This window comes from Xiphophorus couchianus, chromosome 7, assembly GCF_001444195.1.
Source record: "Xiphophorus couchianus chromosome 7, X_couchianus-1.0, whole genome shotgun sequence".
Classification (NCBI taxonomy): Eukaryota; Metazoa; Chordata; class Actinopteri; order Cyprinodontiformes; family Poeciliidae; genus Xiphophorus; species Xiphophorus couchianus.
The window spans coordinates 21,757,366-21,773,932 of NC_040234.1; the positions used below are offsets into that span (position 1 = coordinate 21,757,366).

The 16,567-nt window shown below is 36.0% G+C and overlaps 1 protein-coding gene across 1 annotated transcript in view; it reads right to left on the bottom strand.

Moving 5' to 3' along the window:
• The window catches only part of LOC114147850 (general transcription factor IIF subunit 2-like), a 52,051-nt gene that overhangs the window by 7,938 nt on the left and 27,546 nt on the right, over positions 1 to 16,567 (bottom strand). The gene's annotated exons all lie outside the window — the stretch shown is intronic.

Here is a 16,567-nt window from a genome sequence, read left to right on the forward strand (position 1 = left end):
TGGACTTCATTTTTCCAGTCTGCATTTTTTTTTTTTTCAAATATTTTAGATATCCTTTATGAAATGGTCTGCAAATAGGTAAATTTTCCATGAATAATTTGGAGTTATGTTACACAAGAAAGAGGTGGAAGTTTCACTGTATCCATGAATACATGGATGCTGATTTTAAAATTTCTTTGGACTAATTAGTGAATTAGAATAATCTTACTCTAACAAAATTATCATGCTTTTATTGGAAAGTAAAATAAGTCCAAACAATGTTTTTCAAAGGCCCATAGACCATTTTATGTGCTTTAAATTCCTCAACTTTTGGCTTCTGTAAAAGTCTTGTTGCTTGCCTTGTACTAGGACAAGTATGAAAAACAAAACCATGTTTTGTTTTGTAAATAAATTAATCCATCCACAGGCTGTACTGAAAGCAGTTTAGTCTGGTTTTGATGCTTGGGTGAGGAGCTTTTAGCGATTAAAGCTAAATGTTGGACGGAGTTCCCTGAGGAAATCAGATCAGCAGTCAGTGAGCTTCAATAAATCACTCCATGTTGATTTAAGAGCTTTAACTTCTTTTATCGACACCTGTTTTTGTCTTCCTGCTTTGGAAAAATCGCTTTGTACATAAACTTACACACTGAAAAAGGAGAATGGAGCTCCCACTTTTAAAAAAATTTGTTAATTTGTTACATACAAGAAATTAAAATGGTCAAACTTACATTATTTATGTTTGATTAACATGACGACTTAATAAACTTAAAATAATTAATTCCATTAAATTCCAGGAAGATACAACCACAATGTATTAAAGAAAAAAAACTGCTAAAATCTCCATTTTCTGTTTACATTTAGTGAAGGAGGAAGTTGTACTCTTGTCTTCTTCAGAGGTTTTTGTGTTCTCAGTATTTGGTGCAGCGCCCCCACAGGCAAGGAGGGGAACAGTTACTAAAAAAAAGAAAGGTTTGGATCGTTTGACTCAGTGCAGTGTGAAAGCGAACTGCACCAGATGAAAATTTAACAACACTGCCATCAGGTGGTTTTCATTATTACTGTAGCATGTTAAAATATTCACATTTAGCTGTACAAACAAAAATGATTGCAAAAAATATTAGTATTTCAATGTAAAAAAGGAAAAAAGTCATTACTGACATTGTCTTCATGAGGCTGTCTGACCAAAAACAGTGTCTTCAGTCAGAGGCTTCTTCAAATTTGCTGTTAAACAGACTGCTACAGGAGATCATTCCTGCCAAAAGCCATCACCAGCTACAATAAGTATTTGAAGAATTGGAATTAATATGAATTACAACAACATTTATTTTCCCTTTGGCATCAATAAAGTATTTTAGAATTTTAATATGCCCTAAAACAAACCTTTTCGGTGCTCAAGCATGAGATAATTCAAATACCAAAACTCAACTATCCATAGATGGAACCATTTTCTGCCTTTTAATTTCAAAATGACCAAGTTTGCAATTGAATGCCCTGCATGAACACTCAATATTTACCCACTGCAAAAGGATGAGGTCACATTGTTGTTCCCAGCTTTGAACCAGTAATCATTCAAACAGGCTGCAATAAAACCATCAAAACCCACATCCTGACATTTACTGTCACATCTGAGTCACCTTGAAAAATTTTCCACGCTGTGCTTTTGTGAAGGTGCTTCGGCCGATTATTCAACCATTCAGCCCACAAGTTGCCTCTTCTGCTCCTCTCCGATCATCATTTTCCATTTCTAGTTTTCAATAAACCGGCCAGGAAACGGCGGCGTCCAGTTGGTGAGCGTCGGCGTTTCTTTGGCAACTGCTTACCCTATTGTGCATTGTTGGAGGATTTGGCAACATTTTTTTAAGTCTGTTATGTGGACAAATAAAGGGCACAAAAAGCCCAGAAATTTCACATTCAGCATCTGATAAAAGCAGAAGAGAAACAAGTCTCTGGCTCAAATTACACCACAAAGGAGAGAGACTGGGTGTTAAGAAACTCCCGCATCTTCATCTGTGATTTCCTGATTGATCAATCTGTTCCGTCTTCTCATTTCCTTTCCTCTTTTTGTGTTTGTTTTAACCTCTCCTGCTTAAAACACATGGGCGAAAAGATATTTCAGCCAAAGCGACGGCGGCTCAGCAGGATCACCTGCCAGCCAGCAGCCACTGCGCCACGGCGTCTTTTGTTGCCTGGATGATGCGGCGCATTGTCCACATAACAACAAGGCAGCGTATCACTGCTGCTCAGGCACTTGTTGCTTTACAGATGTCCTCCCACATGTCAAAACAGTGTAAAAAAATATTTGTGGTGGCACATTGGCCCCGACAAGCATCAGCAGATCCACAGTTGACCCGATTCACTCCGTATACAAATGTGAGAACAAGTTAAATATATTCACTCCACTGCTCAAGAAACACTTCTGTGCTTAGAAATGTTTCAGTGATAAAATGGTAATAATAGTTTCTATGTTTAAAAAGGGTTTAATGATAGTAATTAAATAGTAACAGCAATAATAGTTATAAGATGTCAGACAAGAAATAACTAGATAAGTTGTTTTTTTACCTCGCTATCGTCAGTAACTGAATAAAGACAAATTTCAAACGGTTTAACACAAGTCATACAGTTTAAACTTCTTTAATTATATTGTCACTTTGTAGACAATTGTCGCTCTTTTCTGAGTGTGATAAAGCTACGAGTGCTAACCATGAATATCGCTAATATGAACTACCAGCAACTGAAATTTCTAAATTTGAAACCATTTTGTCTTAAAACATTAGTAAAACTTTTTAACAGCTCCCTCACACAGTGTGACGTCGCCTCTGCTCCTAATAAAAATGATTTCTTGCAACAGAATGGATATACTTTTAATAAACTCAGTTTCTGTAGCTAATCTCGTTGTTGAATATTTAAAATATTACTTCAAAACAAACTTTAATTTGCCTAATACAATATCTAAAGACGTAGGCAAACGTTTATAAATATGCATGCAGAGACATTGTGGAAAGATGGAAATGGTTCAAAACATGCTTACATCATCTGCATTTGAATTTCCCTTCGGAGGACAAAGAAATAGGATCCCTTCAAGCTGATGTAATTTAGCTGCAATTATTGTTCTTGAAGAAGTGTCACATACTTGACAGCCCATGAATAACTACGGCAGATACTGACACAAACACAAGAAAATCATCAGAGTAAAACTGTGCAACATGTTTGTTTTTTCCCCACTTTTGAAGAAAAGGGTGAGCTTGATTAGAGATTGACGCTTTGTGTTTGTTTCCTTTGATTGCTGAAAACATTTCTTCTTAAAAGCTGAAAAATTTGCAAAGAAGAAAAAAAGAACCAGTTTTGTGACAAACAGACTGTTTTTGGGACTCAGAGCTCCTGAAAATTACTTGATAAAATACAGATACATATACATATAACGAAGGTACTCGGTGTTAATTAATACAGGAAAAAAGGCAGATGCATTGGCCTCAGTCGCCATAGTAACCACCTGCCAGCATGTGTAGCACAACATTTCGTCGACCGCCCGCAGGACTCTCTTAAGGCAGCAAACACTTTGCAGTACATGTCAGTGATCTCACTAATGCTCATCTTTGCCTTTTTCCCCACAAATGGATGCAATTATGTGCAATTATTGGCTGGCAAGTGCCAGAGCTTGAAAAAACAAAACAAAAAACCCCCACAACCCACACACATGAGGAACATGTATGCACAGATGCAGCAAACGTCTTCCCCCTTTCAGCTGCACAAAGTTACAGTCAGCAGGTCAAGGAGACGAGATCCGCGTCCCTGGTTTCCATTCAACCTGGTTTTCCCAAGCTTTAAACGGAAAAAATGTTCTTTCAGAACACAAAGAAAGAAACGAGAGAAAAGACAGAGCACAGCCAAGAGTAGCTCAAGGCTTCTGCGTGTGGGAGGGACACTCGAGACAAACAGTTGACTGGATTCAAATTGAAACTCTTAAATACTACATCAATGTTGTGGTCAACACCTTCAGCAGACATTCAATATCCTAATTCTCCTACGCACTTATCATTCAGGACTTCATAAACCTCTCTTGCTTTGTTGCCGGTGCAGAAACTGGGACTTTGGTGAGATCAAACACAGCGACCCTCAGCAAAAAGAGCCAACATGAATGATTCATTGGTTATTTCGTTTTCCTAGATTTTTTAATGATATTTGTATCCCTTCTTCCTCCCGCCAAGACTACATTAATGCATAAAGAGGACAAACGAGAAAAAAATGACATACAATGAAAAAGGTGCTTTTTCACAATTTTTGTGATACCAATAAAATCCAACGCTTTTATTATGATTTTGTGCAATAGATCAGGGCTGTCCAAATGCATGCTTTTGATGTGTTCACATTACGCAACTATTATGCAAAATCCACATTTTACCTGTTTTTGTACTTCCATTTGGGTCTCAACTGCTTCTAAAAACAGTCCAAGCACTTAAAAAAAACACCCAACTGTTTTTTAAATAACTTAATGTTTTTTATGTCCAGAAAAGGAGTTGTTTCAAAAACCTCCTGACTGTTAAGTCACATATTCCAGGGGCACTGTGCCGTTACCTAGCAACCCCAGAAGCCCAGCCCTGTTACCTAGCAACCCAAGCGGAATTCCAGCCAGTTTCGGCTCCTTCTGAAAGGAGCTCAACATATTCAGAACTGACCAGGTTAAAATCCTGTTTTCCAAGAATGATTTTGTATAGTAAATGCTATGGACATGTTTTGTATGTTCCATTTAGGGCTTATTTCTACCAGCTTTACATCTTTACAAGCTGATTTTATATCCTGCTCTTTGTAAAAACAGACCAAACTCAGACAAGATGTACAATAATAAAATTTATTCACTACTGTCTAAAAAGGAACATGTTCATTTCCTTTCAATTCACAATTATGTCCAACTCTGTGTCAATCTATCATGTTGACCAATGTAAAAACTTAAAGTGGTACAAATATTTCTAATGGCATACTGGCTTAATAAATGCTTCATAGAAAACTATAATGTAGATGTAATATTTAAAAATGCCTTTCATAACAAAACAACAAGTTGGCTTGTCTGAAAAGAACTTAAAACAAGTTTACATAAGTAGAAGTAATCATGGTGGAAATAAAACATGTGCTGGCTCTCAGTTATATTTTAAGCTATGGTACAGAATGCTTCATGTAATCAAACAGACTCATGACTTTTGTGTCAGAAAACCCACAGAGCTCTTTTGCAATCAAACACAGATTTGAGAACAGAAATCAAGGCAAAGCATTTAAAAATACTTGACCCCAAATATAAACTTGTGATTAAAGTGGAGTTGAAAAGTTTTCCAGCAGATTTAGAAGCTGCTCTTATTGTAAATACTGCCATATGAGTTTAAATCAGGAAAAAAAAGGTAATTTGAGTTTTAAAAACATATGAACTGTTCTTTTTATTCAGTAGAATTTGAGATGCATTTGATGGCTGTTGAAAATATTTTTTTTGACAAAACAAGAGCAATAAAAAAGTGCTTATTAGGAACAGGACAATTATTCTATGGTAGAAATTATAAGGAAAAGTCGCACCTTTTAAAAAGTTAAAGAAACAAGAAAGACATAATTCATTTTAATCTGTAAAAACATTTCTATTAAGTGCTCTCTGTAGAAATTTGGGAGCCATTTCTGGTCTGGTTTTATAAAGTTTGACCCCCATATGTAGTTTTTAGGCAATTCTGACTTCTGATATAATATAAAAATATAAGAACAGATTTCAAAATATTTATTTCCAGCCTTTCTGCTTTCACCAATCTATTATTTACTATAAATAAATGATTACAGAGTTGACATGTTAAATTGTCTTTAGCATCTTATATTAGCGTTATGCTTGACTGGCACCGTTACCATTATTAAGAACTACTGTCTCAATCTAAATATTCAAGAAAAGGAAGATCCTTAACTTCAGAGATTTCCAAAAATCACAAAATTTCCAAATCCAGCATTTACCACAGTGTGATTGATGTAAAATAAATTTATTTAGAAGTGCTTACTAAATGCAGAGGCAGCTATTTATTAAAATTTTAACAGTTTATTTGGTTTTATCTACACATTCTGGTACACCTGCAAAGAGCAGAAACATCAACTGCCTGTAAGTGTGTGGTTCGATACATTTTTAAAACCCAATTAACTTTTCAACCCACGTTGCTGCACATACCTGCTTTCTGTCTGACGTTAACGAAAATAAAACCCCAACCAGCGCAGACACATGCCAGTTAATCCTCGTTAGGAAAAGATCAAGTGATTTGTGCTTTAAGTGACGCCTCAAATGTGACTCTGGACATCTTTTACCGCCATGTTTGAGCTAATGACTGCAGACCTTATAAAGGGATTAAGGGTTCAACAGAAACACAAAGCTTCAGCCAAAGGGCATCGTGAGGCTTTATGAGATGGGAGGACCATTAACAGATTTCACTGAAGTCGTGGGCAGCAGCTTAAAAGGTCAAACACACTGTAAACGGCACAATTATCAGACAAAGCCGATGCACAGAGTCACAGCAGGCGGCTTGTCTTTCACAGACAAGGTGCAAATGGTGATAAAAATACAATCGATTTGAAATGAGCTGATAAAGTGCAATTTATATCATATTTGTTATTAGAAAACCAAAACAACTGAAATACAGTATATTCATAGGATATTCACCATAGTAAAAGACATTTTAACACTTTAAAACAGTAACAGTAACAGCGACTAATTCTCTTACAAAGGCCTTGAAAACCCGATCAAACTGCAAATATACAAAACCTTACCAAGTATTTTCCTCTAGTTTCTAGTGCAAATATTTTAGCTAACTTACAGGTAACTTTTCAGCAAGATATAAAAGTTTGTTTAAAGTAAATAATTCCTTAATGTTGTTTTGAAAAAGAAGATTATTTCCATGTCATGAGTGGAACTAGAACTCGGTTGCTAGGTGACAGACTTCGCTTGGCAGGGGTTGCTAGGTAACGGCACAGCGCAGGTCAATCGTGAAATAAGTGAAATAATCTGCCGTTTTCACCAATATTAAGAAATTATTTACTTAAATCAGGGGTGTCCAAACTTTTCGTCATGTGGGACAAAATCGCAAAGTCAAAAAAGTACCTGCAGGTAATTAAAATGAAATTAAAAACTAAAATCAAGTTTGGTTTTTACATTTTTTTTTGTAGTTAAAGGATATTAATCAATGTAGATTAAGAACATTTTTGTAGGTCTACTGTATTTGTAGTTTAGAGCTTGTTAGAACAAATTTATTAATATTATAAGTGTCATTTTATTGGCAACAGGGAAGTTGTAATAACAGAGAGTTTAGTTTCTATTTTTTTCCCCTATTAACAAACATAAGTCGTTTCCAGGATTAAATTGCGCTGCAGGAATAAAAGATTAATTTAATTCTTAAATTAAAAGGGCTAGTGGCAATTGAGAAAGTATCTGACAGTTTGGGAAACATACAAAATGTTTAAATATGGAGAAAGATAAATCTTTAATACAAAACAACATGTTACAGATTTTTAATTTTACAATATTATTGGAATATGAAAGGTAAAAAAGTGGGTTTTATCTGTTGTAAACAGCTTTTGCTCTCCTGCCATTGCTGTGACTGTGAGCTGATTCAACGGAGATGGAAAATGTTACAGAAGGACAAACATTAAAGCTTCTCTCAGGCTTTATATTAGTGTTCAGATAGAACTCTAATATAAATAACACTTATATAACATTTTATCTTTTAGATAATATTATATGAAAGATAAAAATGTGCTTTTTGAATCTTTTGAGAACATTGTTTTCCAAATATATCTTCGTTTAACCAGCCTGGTTCTTATGGCTTTTATATAAACATTATTAAATCCAAAGTAAGATTTATTGCGTTATCTTTATGAACACATCTCCTTGGGTCTCTCAGCCTTTCACTGTAAATTTGTATTAAATCAGACAATGTTTCTTATAAATACATCCTGCTTTTAATCTGCTCTTTCATCCGCTCACATATTTCATTTGTCCTGACCTCCTTTTGTACCACGTTCAGCTATTCAAACACATTTTCCCGTTTCAGATACAGAGCTGTGATTTAGAGACGGCAGAGAGGAATAAAAGCTCTGATGACATTATGTCCAACATGGCTACATTTTTAGTCAACGAGTAATGGGAGGGTTATATTCTGTTTTTATTCAAGCACTAAAATTAAAACAGACGAAGAAAAGCAGAATGCGAAAAATTTAACCCCAAGTTCCTTTATCATTTGAATTCTAAATAATTAAAGACGCTTAATTCCTGTCTCTACAACATTAAACGCAGCTAAATTAACATTAAACCAGCAGGATGTGAGTAAACAGACCAATAAAGAAGCAATCTGAGCCACAAATACAGTTAATTTGCATTTCTTAAAGAGCATAGAAGTGAAGGCAGCTGGAGAACAGAGAGGCGAACGCGAGGTCATCCACCCACTCGAGCCCATCTCTTACCTCCATCTGCTTCCAAGCCCTTTTCCTCAAAGCTGCGACCTCACTAATGTTAAAACAACAAACAGCTCGCCGCCCACCAGGCCTCCCATCAGCCATCACTGTCTCCGACTGTCAGTCCCCGTTCGCGCTTCGCCGCCACAACATATAGAGTCAGAGCCATACGCGCTAATTTGATCATACAGCACTCACAATGCTCTTTAATTCAAGCAAAACTATCTTTTTTTATTACTATTATTTAAAACTCTGTACAGCATCTTTTAAACCGATTGCATAAGTAACCTTTTTCAGTGAGCCGGAGGCAGGTCACGCAGTCTCTGTTCTCATTTTCTATGATTCTCGTATTTTTACAAAATAAAAAGGTTCAACCTGGTCACAAAAGGTCTGCCAATTTCTTGGGGGAATGTGTTTAAAATTCATGTTTTAAAAAATAAAATTTTCCTGAGATATCTGAACAGATATATTCTAGAGAATTGACATTTTATTAAAGCAGAAACACAGGAACACACTATTACATATCGATGATAATACAGCAGAGGTGTGACCAAGTCACTGTGTTGCAAGTCTCAAGTAAGTCTCAAGTCTTTGTCCTCAAGTCCGAGTCAAGTCTCAAGTAAAGACAGGCAAAAGTCGAGTCAAGTCTCAAGTCAGGAACCTTTAATTTCAAGTCATTTCGAGTCGTTTTTATTTTATTTTTTTTTTATAATTTGCAATTATACATAAAATTCAAATAATAGACCATTTGTTCTTTTTAAAATATGTATTTGAGGTTCATTTGTGATCCTCTTATTCATCTGGTATTCTTCAAATCTGTCAGAAGTAAACAGATGTCAGAAAATAAATTACAGCCTTTCATGAATTACATTTGACTTCAGTTTACTCCTTCTATTCATAAATAAACATCAACACTACAACAATCATAGTTTTCAAAAAATGAAATAAGTATAAATGAAGTTATCACAAGTAAACTCAGAAAGGTCTGGTGCATTTATTTTTCTGCTTTTATTTCTAAGTATGTTAGTTTCAGTCCTCCGTAAGTATGGGACAGATATTCTAAACACAAAATTTATTTGGGACAGTCACTGTATTTGGTCTTTTTTTTTTTTCCCCAGCAAAGCTATACTACTTGGAAATGGGTTCTGTGCGACATGTGACAGTCACGCCGGTCAGTGCATTAAGTCAAAAGCAGTTGACTTAATGCACTGACTGCAGTAAACAATATATTGTCAATATAATTTCCCAACGTAGATGTCTTCAAATACACCAACCATCCTTAGATGATACTAGACCCGGCTCATCATCATGATGGGACAGAGAGACTCTGTTCCCTGTGTTCAGGTCCAGAATCTGCTTTCTGTTCCGGAGCCCCGCTCACTATCCACCGGCTTCCTGAGCTAACACGGTGCACATTATTTGTGGAGGCATTTGAAGGACCGGATTTATGGTAAATAATCACCAATTTAACCCGGAGTACACATGCTAACACGAAGTTAGCTAAAGTCAGCTATCTTACAGCAAAAGAAAAGCGCCACCTACCGATCTTTGTGAAGCTTCAAATGCCGGACAAAGTTGGACGTCGTGGCATCTCCATCCGATATTCTCTTCTTGCATGTTTTACAAGTTGCAGTTCGTTTTTTAGTCGAAAGTTCATAACCTACGTAGCCAAAAGAAATTACTCGCGGAAGCATATTCGAGCGGTTATTTCGTATTTCGTTCCCTGAGCTCTGTAGCGTTTTTTTAAACGTCCAAATCCTGTTAATTTGATTGGTTGTGCTGCAGCTACGTACACATACATACATAAGGAGAGAGGAAAACCATAGTGACGGTCTGCGCATATTGATGCGGAATGAGTGACATTAATTAATGACGCCACTTTATAAATAATGTGTTTTAAATTTTAAGACTTTGAGTAAAAAATATCAAGTCTTTTCAAGTAAACAGCTTCAAGTCGAGTCAAGTCCCAAGTCAATGGCATGAAAGTCAAAGTCAAGTCTGAGTCTTTGAGCATTTTTTCAAGTCAAGTCTCAAGTCGTGATTTTAAGGACTCGAGTCCGACTCGAGTCCAAGTCATGTGACTCGAGTCCCCACCTCTGTAATACAGCGTATATAACTCTTACCTAAATCTTACATGAACTTCTTTGTTTCAAGGAAACTTCTCAGTGGGGCGAACAGAAGTTACATATGGGGTACCGCAAGGTCCAACCCTGGGATCCCTCTCATTTAACATGCTCCCATTAGTTCAGGTTATAAGTAATAAGAATAGCTATATGTCTATGCAGATGATACACAGCTCTACATTACAATGCAACAGATAAATGTGTGGATGTGCCAAAACTTTCTCCAGCAGAACAGACACAAAACTGAAGTTATTATCTTTGGACCTAAAGAGGAAAGATCCAGAGTCAACGCACAGCTTCAGTTATTACAGCTGAAAACTACAGATCAGGCCTGATATCTGGGAGTAGTGATGGACTCTGACCTGAACCTTCAGAGCCACATAAAGAAAGTTACAAAGTCGGCCTTCTATCACCTGAAGAACATTTCCAGGATTAATCACAAATCTAGAACAAACAGCAACACAGCTGAAACACTGAGTTCCTTTAAATCTAGACTAGAAAACACCAGTTTAGATTAAAAACAGCTAGAACACTGATTAATATTCTCAATTTTATATTTAGAAGAAGGCATTTGACAAAGTGTAATGTTTATTGTTTGTCATGTGTTATGTGTTTATGGTGTAAAACATTTTAAACTACCATTATTACATGTGTGATATACAAATAAATTTGACTTATAAGTGACATACTAAACAGAAAATGTATTATTTTCTTAAAAACACCAATATTTTAAAGGCGAATCTATCAAAAGATTATCTATGTAGGAAAGTAGTGAGGCTGATAAAAATGAAGGGTGGAGTTTTTCCTCATCAAGAAAAATCAATCTGTCTCATCGACACTTTTTACTCTGGGATTATTAAATTAAAATCTTGGCTGTACAAAAAAAATGTTGGTTTAGGTCTATGGGTTATGGAAGAAATGTTCATTACATTTTTTTGCAAAAAATCATTCGTAGATAATGAAATTTTAGATTTCTCAGTTCTAATTATTTTAAATTCCTTTCAGAATGAGCTGTTGGTGTCCTGTCACTTTAAATCCAAATAAGCTGCTGTTGGCCACGCCCCCCAACTCAACGTTTACACTCGCATGTGAAAATGGCTGCAAACAGATGTGCAACTATACAACCGTACATCTTTGGAAAGCAGAAGTAGAGCCTCCTGCACAACCAACAAGAATGCAGCAAGTGGTCTCTGAATGGTAAATCACCAACAAAACACTTCTCTTTTCCAGCAGCCATTGTACAGCGCATACAACAGTAAAACCAGCTTACCAAACATGCTGGAGCTCAGCTTGGGTTGACAGGTAACGGCACAATACCTATCAAAAATGACTCAACAGGGAAATTTTGGAAACGGCTCGTTTTCCAGACACCAAAAAACATTAAGTTATTGACAAAAAAAGGCTGGTTGTTTTCTTAAGCACTTGGGCCATTTCCAGAAGCAGTTCAGACCCAAATGGAAACAGAACCGTGCAATGTGTGAATTTTGCATAGTAGATACTTTTTAAATAAACGACTAGCCACTTCTTTCCCTACATGTTTCCTAATCTAATCAACAGAAGCTGTTTGAGCTAAATGAATAATCATTTTTTAATCAACTTTTCCTCATGTAGAATTGGTGTGAAGTGATCTTTGTCAATAGAACATTTTAAAACTGACCCATTAGATTTGAGTGGTTTAGACGTAATTTCTTCCTGTTGATTTTAAGACACATTTAGCAATCTCACATCAAAGACATGATTATGTTAAATAAAGATAAATCCTGATGTTAAAGTCTGAGCACTCCTGCCACATTTAAGATCACTTAAATGTCAACGCATCAAGTCACTAAATGTCGAGGAAAATGGTATTTCTTTCAAGACAAAATGGCACAAACACATTTCTCAAAATCCAAGTTTATAGGGAAAAAATGTACTTGTCCTTTAATTCAGTTTGCAGAAATATGTGAAAAGAAAGTAACCTCTTAGGTGGTTTTTGGTATTTGGGTCTGGGAAAATCGCTCAGAAACTGATTTCTCCTGCAGAAATATTCTCTCAACATTCATCCCCTGTTCTTTGGATCACTATCCTGCTGAAAGATTCACTTCTTCAGATCTTTAATCCGAGTAAAATTCCTCCACATTCGTGTCTGAGGCATGCACACATTTTCAGCTCTTCGCTTAGTGTTGACGTCCCTTTGAAATCTGAACTGCTGATTATGGTTTACCATGCCTTTTGACGAGTTAATGATGCTACAGCTATAAAAAGGCACTGCTGTGCACATAATGACTGCAGCTCCAGGCTTATTGGAGAAATTAGACTAACACAACTAAATTAAATAGCTCCTCTATAAATAACTAACTGTGTCCATGTGCATTCTGTTCTATAATTATTGAGATTCATGCAAGATTATGAATGCAGCCGCAGTTCTTCGCATTAAAGCCGATTATTCATAAAGTATCTCATATTAATGAAGATTATTCTTGAGACTACATTTGATTTCACACTTTATAATTAAAATATAAGGTAAATTGAACTCTTACGACAGATATATTGACAACACGGAAGCAATAAAGGAAGGGTCACATTGATTGGATCTCCAAATATAATTTTCCATTAGCGCTCATCCTTTCCGAGCCCAGAGGCTGCTTCATTAAGAAAATATAATGATTCCCCTCGTTAACTTTATAGTGATTTGCCGACCTTTGTAGCCGTATTGCGCCCACTCGTTTTGATTTTAAACGAGGAAAAAAGCAGCATCCATATGCAACAAAGTCACCTTTGATGCGCGGCTAATGAAGAGGGAGCTGGTGGGCTGTTTACATACTGCTACTGATTCAGGTCACTACTGTTTCATCTTGATTTTAAAAAATAACAGTAAGTGTTTGTTTCTAATGAACATTTCAGTTCAGAGCATGATTCAATGTAAAAGTTGAACAGACGAGTTCTGATTCCCTTTTTCCAGTATAAATAGCACACTTTATTCAAACACTAAAGTGACACAACCTTTCATTTTTGTATCAATATATACATTTTCAGTGATATTTGCTGTCCTTTTTCCATTACCTGAACTGGGGACCAGCAACCTGTGGATATTGGGTTCAGTATCTCTTCAGTTCACTCTTATTTCCAGAGCGATGAGTGAAAATATCTGCAGAATATATATTTGACTTTATTTATAACAGAGGTGCCAACACTTTGTGCCTTGTAAGCCAAAAATATCAAGTTGAAAGTAGAACTTTTTGTAGTTTTATTTTTAATAACAATTATAATTTTACTTGTTCAACTATAGCCTAAGCTCACAATACTTTAATGTAATAAGAAAACCAGTGAGATTTCTCTAGGAACATCTAAAATAATTATAAATCATTTTAGATGTGAAACTTAAAAAAACGTCACACAAGTTTGTCAGATTAAAAAAAAACAACTATATACTAAATTTTTCAAGTTGAAATTTTCTAGATATTGTTTTGTCCTTTCAGAAACAAGAACAAAATATGACAAACTCTTGTTTTATTTTGCAAAGTGTAGTTTTAATTTTAGTAAAAGTCACTGAATGTTTGTTATCTCTTTTCCTATTAAAATAAATTAAATTCAAAGCAAAAACCTGGATGAATGCTTTGTGTGTTAAAACAACAACAACAACAAAAACAACCCAGTTGTTTTTTTGGCAGTAAGTTAATGCTTTTTGGTGTCTGAAATAAAAGCCGTTTCAAAAACCTCCCAATTATTAAGTCACATTCTACTGGCACTGCGTCGTTACCTAGCAACCCCGGCCAAGCCCAGCCCTGTTACCTTAGACTTAGGCTTAGACTTGTACTTTATTGATCCCTTGGGAAGACTCCCTCAGGAAATTGAAGTTACCAGCAGCTCCCAGGCAAAAAACAAAGATAACACACAGTAAGCAAAAGTGCAAAAGAATACAAAATACAAATTAAATACTAAGTTACACACCAAATGTGAGTAACCAAAACCTTAAATTATGCAAGAAAAACCTTAAATTATGCAAGAAACAAGGAATAAGAATATAGAATATAAGAATATAAGTAAATATAAATACAACGCAAAAAAAATATAAGAATTTGGCGGATAGATTGACCAGTGATATCGTATTGCACTATGTGGTTTGACCTGATAAGTATGGAGAAAAATACAAGGGGTCATTACTCCTTCTACCCTCTGTCCTGTGTCAGAGCAACCCAAACGGAACTCCAGAAGGTTTGGTAAGTTAGTTTTACTTTTGCATGCTTTGAACAATGGCCGGAAATGACAAGTGTTTGGTTGTCAGAAACTACCGATATATTCTTGTTGGATGTATCGGATACGCGATTACAGTTGTGTAACAGGGCATCTGTTAGCAGGAATTTTACGTACGAGTTAACGTTGATTTGGGGGTCACGGTGAGCAGCATCTTATTTGGATTTAAAGTCACCAAAGGCCATAAAACAACTCATTCTGGAAGGAGTTCAAGGCAGCAGAACTGAACAGAATAAAATCCCATTATACAAGAATGATTTTGTGCAATAACTGTATTGAACATGTTTTGTATAGCCCATAAAACTGTCCTAACCTATTCAAGGAGCAGTCACCTTCAGAAATCTGCATTAACGTCAAACTTCTGCACCTAGTTGTTGTTTTGAAAACACCCAAAAGGATGAAATTAATTATATTCTCATCCAGAAAAAATAACATTTTAGGTAAATAATTGTGTGGTCAATACCTGCTTGTTGTGAAATTGCTTTTCCTAAGCAGCATAATTCTTGAATTTGAGCTAATGAGACAAACTGCAAAGAGCACAAACTGTAGATCCCCATAATAAATGAATATAGAGATTGACAACTCTGAGCTCATGTAAGGCTTTAATAAAGTGGTTGCCATGCCAGCTCCACAGCAGTCAGTGACTCCATATTAAACCACAAGCTCTTAAAGCCCTGCTATGAATAATTCACCGCTGTTAACAGCAGAGGAGAGTCCTCGCTAATAGCATTTTGGGAAATTTGAAATCCAACAAGAACAACAACAACCAGGAAGAACTCGGAGTTAATCTCATTATTCCAGAAAAACTGAAACAATAATCCTCCTGAATGAAACGGTTTTAATCAAGAGGAGGAAGGAACCAGGTCTAGCCTCCCACAACCTGATCCTCGTTTGCAATTCCAATCAAGTGTTGTTGAGGATGACACAACTAATCACCCACCATTAGAAAATCACAGCGGAGATTCAAAGAGCCGTCTCTCTGGGAGCTCAAAGCTGTAACCTGGAGCAATTCATGCAGGACGTGTTTAAATTTAGCGCTTCTGCTCAAGTGAATCTCCAGTCTTTAATTTGTAGCGGCAGCTCTGGGGGGCGAAAGTGGTTTCTAACCTGTTGAATCACACCTGTTACTCTGATTCACTCGATGTTTGGAGAAAGAAAATCCATAAATATTCCTTCATTTTGCTCTACCCAGGGTAACTGGTATTTTCCAAGCTGTGCTGGATATCAAATGAAAATTTAATGACATACTTTTTGCTTTGATACAAGCGTCCGTTTCATGATCCTCGCCTGAAGCCAGTAAACTGAAAATTTCTTCTGAAAATCTTCATTTCATTTACAGGAACATAAAAACAGTACAACATCGTTAAAAGCTTGGCCACCATAGCAAATCATTTGGGAACCATGAATACTGGAGCTCCACAAACATATTTAACAGCAATCGCCATGGCGATATCAATGTTTGGATGTCATATTTTGATCGCCATGCTTGCAAACTCTGTTGATATGAAACCTATGGCTCTCTGCCCAGGGCAGCATGCAAATGGGGGCAACACAAGTTCATGGGAGGGATCTAAATATTAAAATAGTGATATTATCATGTAATTAAAGTCATATTTTAAAGAAATTTCTTAAAGAAAATATGCCAACAAGCTGCTGAAAAAGTAATAAATCCTGTTATTTGAGCAAGCATGTCCTTTTTTAAACTCAAGGAAAATAAAGTAGCTTTTGTGTAAGCTCTACAAACTGGTGTAGCATTTCTCTTTGGTGAACAAACAGCA